This window comes from Balaenoptera physalus (assembly GCF_965194825.1).
Source record: "Balaenoptera physalus genome assembly, chromosome: 15".
Taxonomy (NCBI): domain Eukaryota; kingdom Metazoa; phylum Chordata; class Mammalia; order Artiodactyla; family Balaenopteridae; genus Balaenoptera; species Balaenoptera physalus.
Window position 1 is genome coordinate 16,788,911 of NC_138894.1, and position 16,801 is coordinate 16,805,711.

General features: G+C 51.3%; 1 long non-coding RNA gene across 1 annotated transcript; it reads right to left on the reverse strand.

The window, feature by feature from the left end:
• Positions 1-185: 185 nt before the first annotated feature.
• On the reverse strand, positions 186-15,648 carry LOC309643836. Its single transcript, XR_014254087.1, has 3 exons — positions 15,332-15,648; positions 13,249-13,334; positions 186-8,740 (listed from the first exon to the last, which is right to left on the reverse strand). It is a non-coding gene; the product is annotated as an uncharacterized lncRNA (long non-coding RNA).
• Between the last annotated feature and the right edge of the window lie 1,153 nt (positions 15,649-16,801).

The window sequence follows — 16,801 nt, forward strand, 5'->3', positions numbered from 1 at the left end:
TCCACGTCCAGCCCTCCACCCCAGCTTGCCAATCGAGAAAGAAACAGAATGGCGACTTCTCCTGGGGGGCGGGGGTGGGGGTAGGTCGACGAGGGAAGGGAAAGGCTCTGGGGTTGCCCGAGACCCTCACTCCCCCTGCACCGCAGCCCCATCCGCTCGGGTCACTTGCTGGAGCAGAGAGAAGGCCTAAGCGCCAGTCAAACTGAGGCTCTGAAAAGGAGTGGGCTTTCCCACGGTCACGCAGCGAGTTAAAGAGGCCGAGCAGCGTGGAAGCTTTGGGTTTAGACGCAGCATCTGGGAGAATCTCAAGTCACCTCACCCCAGGTTGCCCGCTACGTTCCTGTGGGGAATTCAGCCCCAGGCACATAGGGGGTACCAGTCAAATGGAAGCTTTGGTTATTATTATTATTAATAACAGAAGCAGAATAGCTTCTAGAGGCAGATTTCCTGGGTTCAAATGCCAGCTCTGCCACTTACAAACTGAGTGTTGTTGGGCAAGTCACTGAACCTCTCTGTGCCTCCCTTTCCTCGTCTGTAGAATGGAAGTAACAATTGTACCTTCTTCCTGAGGTGTTGTGAAGGTTAATTGAGCATATGTGTGCAAAGCGTTCAGAGCTGCCTGGCACAAAGTGAGAGCTTTGCAGGTGCCCACTGTTATTGGCAGGGGACAGAGGTCGACTGCCCAGACCCTCGGTCCTCAGTGCCATCCCACTGGAGATTCTGGGGGGGTAAAAAAGGGCAAACTAGTGGGCCCTCACCGGAGCCCACCTCCCGGAGGCTGCCCTGAGGACCAGCACACGGTCCTTCCCTCCTCGCAGGTCCTTCCTCTGTGGTAGTAAGTTCCTCCTTGGTGGTGGTTGCTTTAAGCAGTTTGAGAGAAGATAGACCCTTGACCCTGGCCTTGGGCTCTGACCTCTGCAGCCACTGGAATCTTTGTCTTTCTGATTTCAGTCATTCACTCCCATCCCCAGACTCACCAAACCCTGTGGGGTTTTTCTTGTGAAAATACAGGGTTCATCAGAGTGCCTTCTCTCCTCTAGGGGAGAAAGCCCTGGGGGTGGGAGGGGGCAGATGACATGGTGACCTGTGCCATACAGTGTCCTGTGAGGTAGGATGGGGGTCCAGGCAGAAGGTTCAGGGGCAAGAGCATAGATTGTACTTGGCTTTTCAACTATCAAGCTCCATGACCCTGAGCAAGACAGTTCATCCCACTGGGGTTCTGAATCTGTCCTTGAGGATGATATTTCTGTCCAGCCAACCTCTCAAGATAGTTGGGGAAGTAAAAAGAGATCACAGATGTAAAAGGACTTTGACATAAGACTTCAAACATCCCTTCACACGTCCACATTCACACAGGGACACACACAGAGGCATGCAGTTTTCTGACTATGGTAAATGCAAAACCTCATTTTTTCCACCGGGATGGGTCCCGGCATCATAAAATGTGTGCTTCCTGAGGCACCCCCTTCCCTGGGCACCCAGCGTCTTCCCATACCTTATCTCTCTCCTGAAGACCCAGGGTAAGCCCCAGAGAGGAGTCCCCATTCTCCTTCTGTTTCCCCCACCAGCCCGGGACCCTCTGAAGAGAACAGTCTTCTCACTCTTTGATGACTGGCCCCAGTCTCCCCTCCTCCTGTAAACCTTGGCTGGTCAGCACAGCCCCCTGTCACTCTTGCTGGCCTCTGCATGTGGTCACTCACAAGAATTGCTGCAACTCGTCCTCCACTGAGGTCCTGCCTGAACCCCTGGGTTTGTGAGCTCCTGAAAAGCCACTGTTTCTTCCCTGTCTTCCAGGAAACTTTTGCTGAAGGCTTCATGCCCTTTACATTCTCCAGATCCCAAGCAGAAGCTGAGACCCCAGCCGACCCACTCCTCATGCACCCAGCCAGTCGGTGGCAGAGTTGGGGGGAAAGCCAAGACCACCTCTCCAGAGCTGCTGAGGTCCTCTCTGAGCCTCAGTTTCCCCCTCTGTAAAATGGAGATCGTAATATTGTCTCATAGGGCTGGCATGAGGATTAAGTGAGGCTGCAAGTACAGCACTGAGCCTGGTACGTAAGTGGAATGACGGTGGCTTTACGCATCCTGGGTTAGCACAGCTGCCCAGGCTCCTTGCATCCCAGCTTTTCCCCCCAGGCTCGGGGTGCACTTGCAGGCTGGTGTGTCCATGGCTAGTTAGGGCGTGCAGAAGTCTCATGGCAGGACTGAAAATTGTCCCTGAAGAGGCCAGGCTGTGCTCCAGGAAAATCACGTGTCTTGGTTGAATAGCGAAGGCTCCACTCATGCTGATCCTGAGCCTGTCACCAACTCTTCCAAAACAGAGGAGAAGGTCACTGAGATCCCAAGGGGTGGGAGGAAGAGAAGGGAGTGGATAGGAGTGGTCATCTGCGCTGGGTGGAGGTAGAACGGGACTCAGACCCAGCCGGTCTCCCAGGACATGCTCCTTCCCCCTCGCCATGCTGCCTCTCCCGCTGGTCAAATCGCGGGGCCCAGGGGTTGGCATCAGGCTAGCCTAGTGCTTTGCCACTCACCAGCTGTGTGGCCTCGAGCAGCCCCTTCACCTCTCTGAGCCGCAGTTTGTTATCTGGGCGTTATCTCCTTAGTCATAAGATGGAATGCCATGTACCGGAACAGGAGGGCCCAAGTGATGTGAAGGGTCCCTGTTATTGTGATTCTCAGCCCACCAGGTGGCAGACCTTCGAAGTCCAGGCTAACTGCCCAAGGTCCCCCAGCCTAAGGGCAAACCGGCCACCCAGGGCTCCCTTCCCTCAGCCTCCCGGAGAAGTGGAGGGAGACCAGCCTGCCAGCACCCCCTGGTGGTATGACACTGTCCGGACTATACACAACATAGCCGTTTCCCCACAAGGATTTAGAGCCAGGAGTGGTAGCCCTGCAATGACAGCAATTTGGATTGTGTGAATTCATAGAATTTCCAGGATAAAAAGGCTCTCCAGGCTCCAGGTGGTCTCACCCCCTGTTTGGAATGGGACAACACGGACATCCAAAGAAAACCTATGCCCTACATTAAAAACATCCCCCACTGAATCAAGTGTTTGAGGTTACTCTGGGCTAGCATGACCGTGCCACTGGGAGGTTCCACATCCCCTGTATGGCTGGTCCAGGGAATAGGAATGAAACTAGAAATGGAAGTGAAGGCAAGAGTTTAGGGCTTAGACCACTGGGAACAGATGTTAGAAAGCCAGGCAGCAAAACTCACCACCACACAGGGAGTGACTACAGGCTCTATTTCACTAAATCCTTATAACAACCCAGGGAAGTAAACCCATTCTACAGATAAGGAAACTGAGGCTCCTAGACCAAAAAACAAAACAAAACAAAAACTTGCCAATGGAAAGGAAATAACAGAAGTGGGATTTGAACCCAGGCCAACGGACCCAAAAACTTAAGCTTTGAACCATTGTGTTTTGCTGCCTCCCGAGACCTCAGTGAGTAGCATCTGGGGAGGTGAGTCACTGGGCCACCTACAGGGCTGGCCTCTCTGGAAGCCTGGCTGTCCCTGCATGTGCCACCAGCCTGGGGCGAGCTTCTTGCTGTCCTCTTCTCAAGGGAAACCACTGTCCTCCCTTGGACCAGCTCGATGACCCTCCAGCTCCTTCCAGGTCAGGGTCAGATGGCAGGGGCGCTGCCTCTGGACATTTGATGTTCTCGGGCATATGGATCCCAGGTCTTATCCAGGTACTGGTGCCCTCCTAGCATTGCTGGTTGGAACCTGCCCAACAATTCCTTAGTGCATACGCACCACCCGTGGGTGAGGACAGGATAGCTCTGCAGGGTGACATCCCAAGACTGCCATCTTCTTGGCCAAATGGGATGGAACCTTGGATACTTGCTACATGGAACACTACATTCCTGAATCCGGAGTCCCTATTTCCGGCTGTCTAGATTGATCCAAAGTGGGTGTGTCATCCATTCGAGAAAGGGAGGAAGAACAGAAACTAGACTGCCAGAAGGCAACAGAACGCATGTGATCAGTGCCTTCCAGAGTTGTGCTCATAGCCACCCTGGATAGGACCACCCAAGGCAGTGAGCAGAAAGTAGAATGTAGTCAGCCTGGTGGCCTCCAAGGGTCCTCCCTACCTTTCAGTCGCAGTGTCTGCTCTGCCACCATTAACCAGCAGGACCCTGGATCCAGAGGACAGAAATGAGACATCCAGGCGGAAAGCTGTTCCAGACTCACTCTCCAGTCTTCCTCCTACCTCTCTCTATCCAAGTGACCATCCCCGCTGTGGAAAATTCAGAGAGTCTCTGGGGCTGGGAAAGGGGCTGGATAAGGGCACGGCAGGAGGGAGCGAGGAAGGCCTTCAGCAGCTTCTCTCTGGGGCTCGCTCTCTGGGATGGGCTAGGGTGCACCTTCTCAGCCTTGAGCACATGCTCTGTGGTTAATGGAGCAGTTTCCCCCGCAACAGGCAGAACCCGTGGGGTGCACTTAGTCCTGGCTCCTGTGGTCAGGGAGGAAACGGGAGGACTGGCTCAGGAGGGAAGGGGTTCAACAAGCACCAGGAGGAGCCTGGCACAACAGGCTGGCAGGTGCCAGGTTCCCACACAGTTGGTCAGATGTCCTTTGAAACCTAGGACACATCGTGTCATTCCTCTGCTCAAAACCTCTCTGTGACTTCCTATTTTTCTCAGATGTGTTAGGAGCTGCCAGCAATCCTCTCCCCCTGCAAGCTTGGAGACAGGGGTCTGTTCCTCCACCCCGGGAACCCGGACTGCCGTGGCTAACGGAGACCCGAGGGAGTGGAAGTGACACCGTGCTTTTAAGGGCACTGGCTGTTTCAGCTTCCTGCCAGTGGGAGCCCTGAGTCACCGTGTGAGCAGTCCAGGTTACTCTGCTGGAGAGAGAGGCCTCGTGGGGAGCACCGTGGTGCCTGGCCTGTGAGTGAGGAAGGCACCTGGACACCTGGCCCAGGGGAGCCTTCAGACGCCTCCAGCCCCAACCTCTATCTGGCTACAGTCACATGGGAAAACCTAAGCGAGAACTGCCCAGCTGAGCCCGGTCAACCCCCAGAACCATGGGAATGAATCCTGAATTGTTGTGTTAAGCCACTACATTTTGGGGTGGTTTGTTATGCAAGCAATAGAGAACTGGAACATTCGAGCAGGAGCCAAGGTTGGCATCTGGTCCTCCCTTTCCTCTCTGACTTCATTCCCTCAGTCCTCCCCCACCACCCGCCCCATCCCTCTGCTCCCACCGCACTGGGCTTCTTGCTACTCCTTGAACTTACCCAGCAAGCTCCCTCCCGCCTCAGGGCCTTTGCACTGGCTGTTCTTCTGGCCTGGAATGCCAGGTAGCCCAGGTAGACTCGTGGCTTACTCCCTCACCCCCCTCTGGTGTTTCTATGTCACCTTCTCAGTGAGGTTGTCCCTGGGCACCCCATATATCCTCTTCTTCAATATCTCTACCTCTTCCCTGCTTTAATTTTTCAAGTACTTACCATTATCTGACATATTATGTCTGTAGGTGTATAACTGGGTTTTTTGTTTATTTGTCTCCCCCACTAGAATGTCAGCTCCATGAGGGCAGGGATTTTTACCTGCCTTGTTCACTGCTATATCCCAGGATCTAGAACAATCCTGGTATCAGTAGGCACTCAGTAAATATTTACTGAATGAACAAAGGCTCACTGCTCAGTTTGGACCAGGTCTTACTCAGCTAGTCAACCAGCTGCTTTAACAGAAGAAACCAGTGGATCCAGAGTTGATCGTGTCCCAGGGACAGCTGCTCTGACCACCGGGAACTGGTGGTTGGTCGAATTCACTTTCTTTTCTCTGGTTTCGTGTCTCCTGGCCTGATAAACAAAGTGGGGGACAATGGGTGCAAATCAACAGTCATTCATTCACTTGACAAACCTTGGGCCGAGCCAGGCCTCACGATGGAACTGGGTCAGAGAGATGAGGTGTGTGCCATCAGGAGCTCAAGTGATTCCCATCTCCAACTTGGTCCACTTGTGACAATTCAACACACATTTGTAGACACCTACTGAGGCTGTCTACACCTACAACACAAAGACAGCTACTGGGGGATACAGCAGTGAACAGAGCAAAAACCCCTGCCTCACGAGCTAACATCTGGTGAGAGGGCACGAGGTATCCACCTCAAGGCATTCCAGGTCCAGGAGAGAAATAATACAAATCTGTTAAGAGCCGTAAACACATCACGAAGTGATACACTCTGTAGGGAAAGCTGTGGGAATTCCGAGCGCGGCAGAACTGCTCTGGGAGACTTCCCGAAAGAAGAGGCATTTGAACCAGGCTGGAAGGTCCATGAGATCTGGCCAGGCAGACCACTTCCCTGACAAATGCCCATGGCTCACTCCCTTACCTCCACCCAGCCTACTGTTATGTCATCTCCTCGTTAAGGCCTCCCCTCACTACCCACTTACAACTGGAACGACCACCAGCCCTTTTCTCCTTGTCACACACTTATGCATCACGTTTATGGGCTGCGTTGCCACCCAAAGGAGATAGAAAGTGGCGCCTGCTCCCTTACGAAGCCTAGAGAAGGTTCGTCCCAGTGGCTGGTAAGATGGCAGAGGAGAGAGGGGATGGTCACGTGGCACCGCCCTGACTGTCGGGGATTCGCTAAGAAGTGAGGGGATATCTGAGCCTCAAGGAGACTTCCTCAAGAAAGCAACACAGCAAGCCAGGCTGTGCCGGGCAAGCACACCCCCAAGAGGACACGAGGGCTGCCCGAAGCAGCTGAGTGTCCAGGCTCTCTGCTTCCTCTGACCAGCATCTGACCTGGCCCTGCCCTCTCTGGTCCTCTTCCCTCCCCCTGACACCTCGCTGTCCCCCAGATTCCTTCATTCCCATGGCCTCTGATGGGGAAAGTCCAGAGTCTTCTGTGGCTTCTCCTCTGCTCCTCCTCTATGCTCTATGGGCTCTGTTTCAGCAAAACGACATTATCCATCATAACTCCATGTTGTTAATGTGAATTTTATCACCTTTGTAGTTTTGTTTATTAATTTATTAACTTATTTCCATTTATAGTTACATAAGAATTAAAAGCATAAATCATAAGTGTATAATTATGTCTTAGGGCTCTGTGACAGTGTGTCACCTTTCGAGACAGGAGCACACATTACCCAGGTTCAAGAAATTCTGGGCAGGACATTATCAGAGTTGTCCTGCAGCTTTGACTTTCTGGTCTGGGAGTCGAAAGATACATTCTCTTCCCAGGACCAGCTATGTACCCTTCCCTTGGGCACCTGCTTCCCCTGTCCCCTGCCCCCTGCAAGCTTCACTTTCTTTTCTTTTCTTTTCATTTTTGGCCACGCCACATGGCATGTGGGATCCTAGTTCCTGACCGGGGATCGAAACTGCGCCCCCTGCACTGGAAGCGTGGAGTCTTAACCACTGGACCACCAGGGAAGTCCCAAGCCTCAGTTTCTTCAGCTATAAAATGGGAAGAGTGAGAAGGCGATGGCACCTACCTACCCCGAGATCTTCCCATCCCCAGCATCTTAGCATTTGTCTTAAGCCTCTTCAAAACCCAGAGCACAATGGGAGAAAATGAAACAGTCACTCGCTAGAGAGAAAACTCTCCTGCAAGCCTAACCCCTATTGCAGGCAAGAGAAGCTCTGTCACGAAGCCATCAATCCCACTGGAACACCGAAGCTGGATCAGCCAGGGGGCGGGCGGGGAGCGAGCCAGAGGCCCATTAGTGCTTTCCTCATCAGGACCTAGTTGTCAACAGCCTAACAAGACCTGGCTTAAGCCAGTGATCCCCCGGGAGCTGTTACCAATCCTCACAGGCGTGCTCTGTGGCTAGATGTGAAACCAGTGTGTGATAAGTTCTTCTTCTTCTTCTTCTTTTTTTTTTTAGGAAAACAACATTAAATTCCCCAAGGAGCACATTCCTTCATTGTGAAGTATTCCCTACCCATGTCCCCCATTCCCTCAGAAAAGAAAGGAAACAAAAAAGGCTTGGCTACTTCTTCTGTACAGGCTCTTTAAAAACTATTTTTGCAGCTCTCTAGAAAAGTCCCCTCTGATGGCGGCAGCCGGAACACATGAGGGGGCAGGACGGAGCTGACGCAATGCACATTTATTAGCAATGTGGAAAATTAAAAAGGTACTGGCTCTTCCACGGCCCAGCTCAAGGGCAGCCCCGCAGACCTGGGAAGCCCCAGTGACAGCTGTTGATCTGATGGTCTCCAGGCTGAGTCCTCAGACGCCTAATCAGTTGCAATCCTAGATTGGCACAGCTGGAGGGAGGCTTGGAGACCATCTAGTGCCCGGAGGACAAATACTTTTTTTTTCTCTCTCTTTTTTTTTTTTTGAATTTTATTTTCTTTTTATACAGCAGGTTCTTATTAGTTATCTATTTTATACATATTAGTATATATATGTCAATCCCAATCTCCCAAAGGACAAATGCTTTTTATCATGCATGCCAAATCTAATTGATTGGTAGGGGCTGCTTGAAACCCTGTGTTGAAAAGGATTCTGAGGCTGGATCTGGGTCCCATGGGAATGAGTGCTGTAATTGATTAGCAATGTCTGCCATGGATGAAAGAGGAAGAGGGCAGTATTCATGCCATGTGTTGGCCACTTCTGGTCTAGTCCAGCCTTCCCATTTTATTGATGGGGGAGACTGAGTCCCAAAGCCCATTGTTTGTAGGGTCTTCCCCAGCCTTCTTGGGGGCTGGCTGTTGTTGGTAAGTGGCAGGGAGCCTAAATATCTCTGAGGTCCAAAGATGTCAGATCCAAAGACTGTCTCTGAAAAACCAAAACAATGATTGGGTTTGGTTAATACAGTCAATTACCTGTTCCCTGGAAATAACTGGTAAAATCAGTCATCTCACGGGATCAAGTCAGTTCAACCAATGAAGATGATCTGGCAGCCCCAGGTGACCCCCACGCCAGTGTTTACCTAACACTAGTGGTTACATGGTCAAAAAGAATCAATGGGTGAGACTCACCAACTATTTGGCCTCAGGACAATAAAATCCCCAAATGGTCAATGGAGTCGCTCTAATCAAATGGACAACTATCTGTCTGGTCTCTACCCGACGAGCTTGGGTCTAACTATCCTGTCCATCACTCCACTCCCTCGCCCCCATCTTCTTCTCCTCCCTGCCAAGCCTGGCTTATTTCCTTCTCCTCTCCTGAGTCTGAGAGAGACCCTGCAATAGACTCTGCTTTCTCTGACCAAGAATCCTTCTGAGGTGGGTCAGACACCCGCCCTCCCACCAAATACCTGTATATCAACTCTGCGTCTTAGATTCTCTCCCCCCATCTATGACAGCTCGGGGAACATACAGACCACTCCTCAGGGGACAGACTTGCTTGACATCACTGAGAAGTACTGGTACCACTGGGTCCCCCGACTCCAGCTCTCGGGTCATGCTCGTTGCCCTGGATAAAACCATTCTGTCTGGTCCACCTGGGTTTCATGCACTACTCAGAGTAGCAGACAACTTCTGAAGACCCCTGAAGGGGGCAGTCCCACGGTGAACATTTGGGGTAGGAAAGAACTTGGCATGTGACGGGGGTATGCTGAGGAGTGCGGGAGGGGACACGGGTCGTTGATAAGGTGAGCCAGGCTGTTGGAAAGACCTGGCTTGCTAGGCACCGTGGCAGGACTGCCAGCCGTCACCTCCTGGGAATGGTGAGGCAAAGCAAGTTCCTCTCGGATCTCCCAGCACTTGTCACACTGCCCTCTGGGAAGTCTACCTTGGCATCTTAGATCCCCAACTCAAATTGAACAGTTCTTTTTCCAGGGACAAAAAAATAAAGAAACAAAAACAGGTCCTTACTCAGACAACTTGGCTAAGTGGGAAAAGACCCTCAGCGGTGGGGAGAAGCCATGCTTTCATGTGGGACAGCTCTGAGCTGAACCCGGCTGACCACGTACAAGCTGGGGGCTTGGCCAGGTTCCCTAATCGCTCTGGGCCTCAGTTTCCTCCTTTGCAATGTCGGATAGAAAGATCCTTGACCCTCATGGGTTGTTGGAAGGATAAGCGATCATCATTGTAAAGGGCTCGGCACAGGCTTGGCCCGTGGTAGCTACTAACAGTCTCCTGAACACCTCTCCTTTCCTTTCAACGCAACACATACGGTCCCTGACTTTCAATGGTTCAACTTAAGATTTTTCGATTTTATGACGGGGCGAAAGTGGCACACATTCAGTAGAAACTGTTTTTGGAATTTTGAATTTTGTTCTTTTCCTGTACATGCGGTACATACTCTCTTGAGATGCTGGGCAGCGGCAGCCGCAGCTCCCAGCCAGCTCCGTGATCACACCAACGCACAACCATTCTGTACCCAGACAACTTCTGTTTTTCACTTTCAGTCCAGTATTCCACACGTTACATAAGGTAGTCAATACTCTATTATAAAGTAGGTTTGGTGTTTGCCAAAATAGGTTTGTGTAGGCTAATGGAGTGTTCTCAGCATGTTTAAGGTAGGCTAAGCTAGGCTGTGATGTTTAGTAGGTTGGCTGTATTAAATGCATTTTCGACTTAACAGCACTTTCAACTTCTGATGGGTTTATTAGGACGTAACCCCATTGTAAGCAGAGGAAGAGCTGTACTTCGTGCTTCAGGGCTGGGACCCTACCACACCTCCTCCAGGAAGCCTACCCTGAACACCCTCAGCCATTCATGCAGCCTGCTCGGGGGAACTGCCAGGCTGGCCTGACTGTGTCCTGTACTGGGAGCCTTGTTTCTCCAAAGAGCCTATGGGTCACCGGGGGCCAGGGTGGTCTGCACCTCCCCTTGCTCCCGAGAGCCCCCAGCTTTAGGCAGAGAACACAATGGGTGCTGGATAAAGTAGCTACACAGATCCTGGCATCCTCTTCCCACCCCCACCCACCTAATCTCGCTGGTTCCCCTGACTTTCCAAACCCCTGTCTAGTTTCTTCCTAATGCTTCTGTCTCCACGTCTCCAGGGTTCTGTTTGCATGAGGGAAAGAAGTCTACACACACACACAGAGCTCAGAAAGCATTCAGTTGCTCCCGGGCAGGCTGCCAGCGATTGAGTGACCTGCAGCTTCCCCCCCAAATCACATTCCACTGGCACGGATCTTGCCCCGCCTGACGCCAGCCTCCGAACTCGCCCCCAGAGCAAACATTTCCAGTTGGCAGCCCGGCCTTGTTTTTCTGAGGCCTTGATTCAGGCTCCCTTGTAGAAAACAGAAAACAAAATGCAAGGGACCAAAAAGGAATTCAAATCAAATGTGAACGGAGGGGGGGTGAGGCGGGGAGGCATTTGCTCCAAGGCACAGGGAAAAATAGGAGCTTGGGGATGTGCAAAGATTTTCTAAGAAGCAAATACACATGCTCACAAGCCCTCCTTCCCTGCTGGCTTGGAGGCTGGGATCAATTCATTCAGGCCACTGCCTCCTGCTAAAAGACTTACTCTGTTCTCATTCACAGCTGCGCGGGGAGGACAGGGGGTGGGGGGCGGGAGGCTGCGGATCTGAAAGGAGAGGGTGGTCTGTGTTACAGGACTGGTGTTTGTTCTAAAGGGGAAATTAAAGGAAGAAAAATAAACACGGCCAGCCGGATTTTCACGCCAGCGCGTGTGGCGTCAGGGCGAGGAGGGGTGCGTGTGTGCATGTGCTGGCGTGTTTGCCTTCTCCAAATAAGAGCCGCTCAGTGGAAAGATGTCATAACCCAGGCTCGGGTGCTGGGGGACAGGCCAGCCAGGGAGGGCTGAGGCTGGCGCCCAAGTTTACCCATGGGGTCAGGCAAAGGCCAGGTGTCAGGACAGGGGCGCTCAGCCAGGACCCATTAGCCAGGGCTGGGCTTGTGGGGACCAGACTTGGAAGGTCAGCCCCAAATTGGGCGCTCGGTCCCTGGGGAGGAGGTGGGCTGAGGAGCGTTACTAGGGAAGGATGGACTCGGGCCTGGAATCCGGATGCTCATCTCAGTGGGAGAGGGCCACGAAGCAGGGAGGGAGGGATGGGAGAGGCCCAAGGGACAGGAAGGGGCTAGGTGAGGTGGTAGGGTAGGAAAGGGGATGGCGAGGAGGCTTAGCGGACTCCAGAGTGAGCGTAGACTGGCCACAGTCTGGCTCAGGCACACAGCCGGTCAGCAGGGCTGCAAACAACCCCCTGCCCAGGGACAAGGGTCCCGTGAGGGCACCACGGAGGAAAGAGGAATCCCGGGCCTGAGGGCACCTCAGGGCCTGGGCTGGGATATAGGGTCCCGGGTCCGGCAGAGCCCGAGAAGCGTTGTCAAGAGTGAGGGGCCCTGAGTGAGCGGGCTGTCACATAGGAAGCTGTGAGAGGGGGTGAGGGCTGGCAGCTCAGAGCTCACACTGGGACCCATGTGGCTGTGTCCCTTCTCCATAGTGCCAGCTTTCCCACACAAGGAAGGGCCTGGCATCTTAAAGGCTTCACCTGGCAGTAACGAAGAGGTCCCAGGGTGAGGGGCCCCGTGAAGTTTGCAGAGGCTGTAAGTGCTCAGCTGTGACAGTCCAGTGCTGCCAGAGCAGGAAGTCACACAGCCAGTAGGAGAGATTCAGGAAATGTGGTCCAGTGTCCCCCAGAAAATGTAGCAGGACAACCATGTTTGAATCACCTGGAGTGTATAATAAAATGTGCATCTCTGGCATTCTCTCCACCTGCTGGACCAGACCTCATCTGATTGGGCTACCGAGGAGCTGCACTTTGGAAGGCCAGCCCAGGAGGTTCTCCTGCCCTCCACGATGTTTCCAAGATCTTTCCCCTCCAGCCCTTCTTCTCTGGCTGTACCCCTACCTGTTCAGACTCCAGGAACCATAGGACTCACCAGTTTTCCTCTATCACGATCTGTGAAGAAAGTAGTTAACAAACCTTTCCCAAGGTTACTCTGACTCCGATTCAGGACATTTCTAACCTCAAAGAAATGAGTCTCTAATGGTGGAAATTCAGGCCTGGAAAAAGCCAGAGGCAGGTTTGGGGAGTACATGGGAAGCCTTCCAACTAACCCTTAACTTCACTATATCATTGGGATGCCCCACAGGTAGCTTTTTGGAAACTTTTTTCCCTTTATTTATCACTTCTCGGAATAGTGAGTTAGTTTTCTCTAAGCAGCCTCCAAATGTCTTTTTATTATTATCATATTTTAATTCATGGACTTTAAAAAATATTTGACGTGTTTCAATTCATTGCAGGGTTTTTGTTTGTTCAGTTTTGTATCTGATGCTCAAATGATCCCATTTTATCCAGGAGGAGCTCCTTCAGTCTGGCATCTGAGTCCTTTTGACACGACCTCAGTGGTGTTTGACAACTTTCTTACCTTCTAATAAAAGATGCTCTGGGCTTATCTTATATAATTGTTGCTCTGGACCTGGAAACAGCCAGTTCTCCAAGAAGCCTTGGTTCCTTTCAGTGAGAAAAGATGCTTAGAGACCACAATTTGGTCACTATATGTGCTCAATCAAAAACAGCTTATTTTCTTTCAATCTCTCAATTTTCTCCAAGTAGGACTTGAGTCTGGGCCCAAGGGCATCTGAAGGATACCACACCCTGCCCCATTAAGTATGTCTTTCCTCCTTGGAGGTAAGCTCTCTACCCACCTGAGGCAGCTTCTCCCTCCCCTTATCTTCTCCTCAGAGATTAACCTTGGTCCCCCAGGCTGACCCATCAGCCCCAAAGTCCTCCTCACCATCTTTCTTGGATGTATACTATAATGCGATGAGCATAGATACGAAAATCAGGCCTCAAAGGAGTTGCCATAGATTCTATGCCATAGTTTCTTCATCTGCAAAGTGAGGTCAAAAAGTATTTTAAATGAGATAATTCAGGCAAAGTTCTTAGCACAGTGCTTGGCAAATAATAAGAACTAGAAAACTTCATAGATATGGCATTCCCTGCCAGGGGAGCCTACGAAGTCTTCATGTGCAAATAGAGTTTCTCCGAAGCCCTCTCTGACATTCCCGAGGCAGGAGGGCCTGTAGATCCCCACCTTGCTATAAAACAGAGACACAAAGATGGTTTGTACTGGTTTTAGGCTTTCTTTCTTTGGCTGCACCTCGCTGCTTGTAGGATTTTAGTTCCCTGACCAGGGATCGAACCCGGGCCCTCGGCAATGAGAGTGTGGAGTCCTAACCACTGGACCGCCAGGGAGTTCCCAACTTTTTGCTTTTGAGGAAGGGAGTCCCCAAGTGCAAGAGGTGCATTCAAAGGAAATAAGAAGTCCCAGGAGGGAGGTCTTAATTTGCAAGAAACAAATAAATGTATGTGTGGAAGATGATGGGCATTGCAAGGCACGTGTGGGACAAAAAGGGCGACGGGGATGTTGTGTGAATACAATCCACAGTATGGCAGGGCCTCGTGAAATCTGGACCTGTGGGACCTGAGGCTGCTCTAGAGACCAGCTCCCCTCTCTGTGGACATCAATAAGGCTGGTCACAGATACTCAAGTTTTTCCTCTTTCCATGCATACAGTAGCCTCACACGACTCTTCTACCTTTAAAATTAGGCACAGTCATGAGATTTGCTTTAGCCAATGAATTGTAAGCAGAAGGGGCATGTGTCACCTCTGGACAGAAGCCGTAAGAGCTGACATGTAATTGGCTGAATTTCCTTCCCCCACCTCTGCAATCGTGGAAACCCGGGTCAAAGTGGAGCCTCTGTTGGCCTGAGTTCTCACACAACCACAGTGCGCAGAGCCTTCCCTGCTCACCGGTGATGGACAAGTCGTGTATGGTCAGGAATAAACTCTTGTTGGGTTAAGCCACTGAGATTTGGGGGATGTTTGTTCCCACGGCAGAATCTAGCCTATCTTGACTAACTGTTCTCCATCTCTTTCTCCGTAGCTCGCTCCCTCTCTCAGGGAGTCGGTTACTCTTTCCGCGGACTCTAGGATAGTTCTTCTCTCCTTGTAGTCTCACCTGCTCCTCATTTCTGCTCCCTGCATAACTTCTGCTAGCTTAACATTCTCCTGTGGCCCCGTCTCTGCTCCGTGGCCCTGCCTGGAACCGCTCCCTTCTTCAGGATATCTCAGTTCAGAGAGACAAAGAAAGACTCTGATTGCCCCAGCTCGCCTCTTCGTGCCAGGCCACACGGGTTGTTGCCCAGTGTCTACACTGGCTCTGTGGGCTAGATACCAATTCCTGGTCCAAATAACTGTGGAGGAAGGAGACAAGTGGGGTAGGCGGTACCACGTGATACAAATCATAGCACCTACCTGAGGATTCGGGTGGGACATGACTATCTGGAAGTGACTAGAAGTAGGCAGGCACCAGATGGGGGGCAGGGGAGGGAGGAGAAAGGAGGAGTATTTGCTTTTAAGCATTAAATCATGTTAACCCTCCATCTACAAGATATTCAACATCTGGCTGAAACAAGAACATTCGACGGAACATCTGGATACTTACTCTACACAGTGTGAAACAGCTGGATCCTTGGCAGCATCTGTGTGAGTAACCGATGTGGGGTCTCCTCTGTGTGTTTAACATCACATTTGGGCTTTCCTTTGCCTGTAACAGAAAACCAGACTCAAACTGGTTTAAATGTTTTAAAGGGAAATTCTTAGCTCAGTGGGCTGAAAAGTTCTGAGAGGAGGCTGGCTTTAGGTAGGTGTTAATCCAGCAGCTGAACAATATTACCAAGGACCCAGTTTCTTGTATCCTGCTAACAGCTTTATCCCCAAACTGACTCCCCTCAGAGGTCCCAAAAAAGCTACCAGAAGTCCCATGGTTACATTTACCTTGTTCAGTCACAAGAGTGGAATCATATCTGACCCAGCATCCCTAGCAAAAGGCTTGACATCTACTCTGATTGGACAGGAGGGGGGTCACATGCTACAACCGATCCTGTCACCGTGACCTAAGGGTACTGGAATGTGCTGACAGGCTTAGTCACATGCTCCACCCTTGGACCCTGAGAAGGAACCAGCTTCTTCAGAGCCCCAAGGACACCCAAGTACAAGCTGGAGAATGTTGGGAAGGGGAAAGGGGCATGGAGGTTTACATACTGCTAGACACAAGGTTGGGACTAAGGTGAGGCCAGTGAGGAAGCCAGGGCACAAAGTCTAAGGAGGCACTCATTTTCAGGGTTGGGTTCCTCCCTTGCTTTGCCCTAGTCCCAGCTCTGGCTGCACGAAGAATTACCCCAAAACTTGGTGGCTTCAAACAATAAACATTTACTATCTCATGGTTTCTGTGAGAAAGTCAGGAGTTTGAGAGTGGCTTAGCTGGAGGGTTCTGGTTTGGGGTTTCTCAAACCCCAAAGTTTGAGAAGATGTTGGCCGGGACTGCAGTCATCTGAAGACTCGACTGGGACTGGAAGATCACTTCCAGCATGGCTCCCTCACATGGCTGTTGGTAGAAGGTCTCAGTTCCTCCCCGCATGGACTTCTTTGTAGGGCTGCTGGAGTGCTCTCATGGCCTGGTGGCTGGCCTCCCCAGGACAAGTGATCCAAGAGAGAACAAAGCAAAACCTCCACTGCCTTTTATATCTAGTCTCGCAATTCACACACCATCACTTTTGCCGTTTTCTGTTCCTTAGAACTGAGTCACCAGGTCCAGCCCCCGCTCAAGGGGAGGGGAATATGCTGCCACTTTTTGAAGGAAAGATTGTCAAAGAATTTGTAGACATATTTAAAGACACCATGTGAGGCAGTTAGATGACTGGGTCACTAAAGATACCTTGAGTTATTGCTCCCTTACTTCGCATTATCTAAGGCTGAGATGACACGTGCTTTATCTCCTGTGCCAACTTTGATTGACAATGACTGTCAGAGAAAGAGAGCTATAAGTGATTAGTAATGTCTGCCCTAAGCCTAACCAAGAGCCATGGCTCCCTACAACATGGTGCCCTATTTCTTTGATAACAGAACTTGTCTG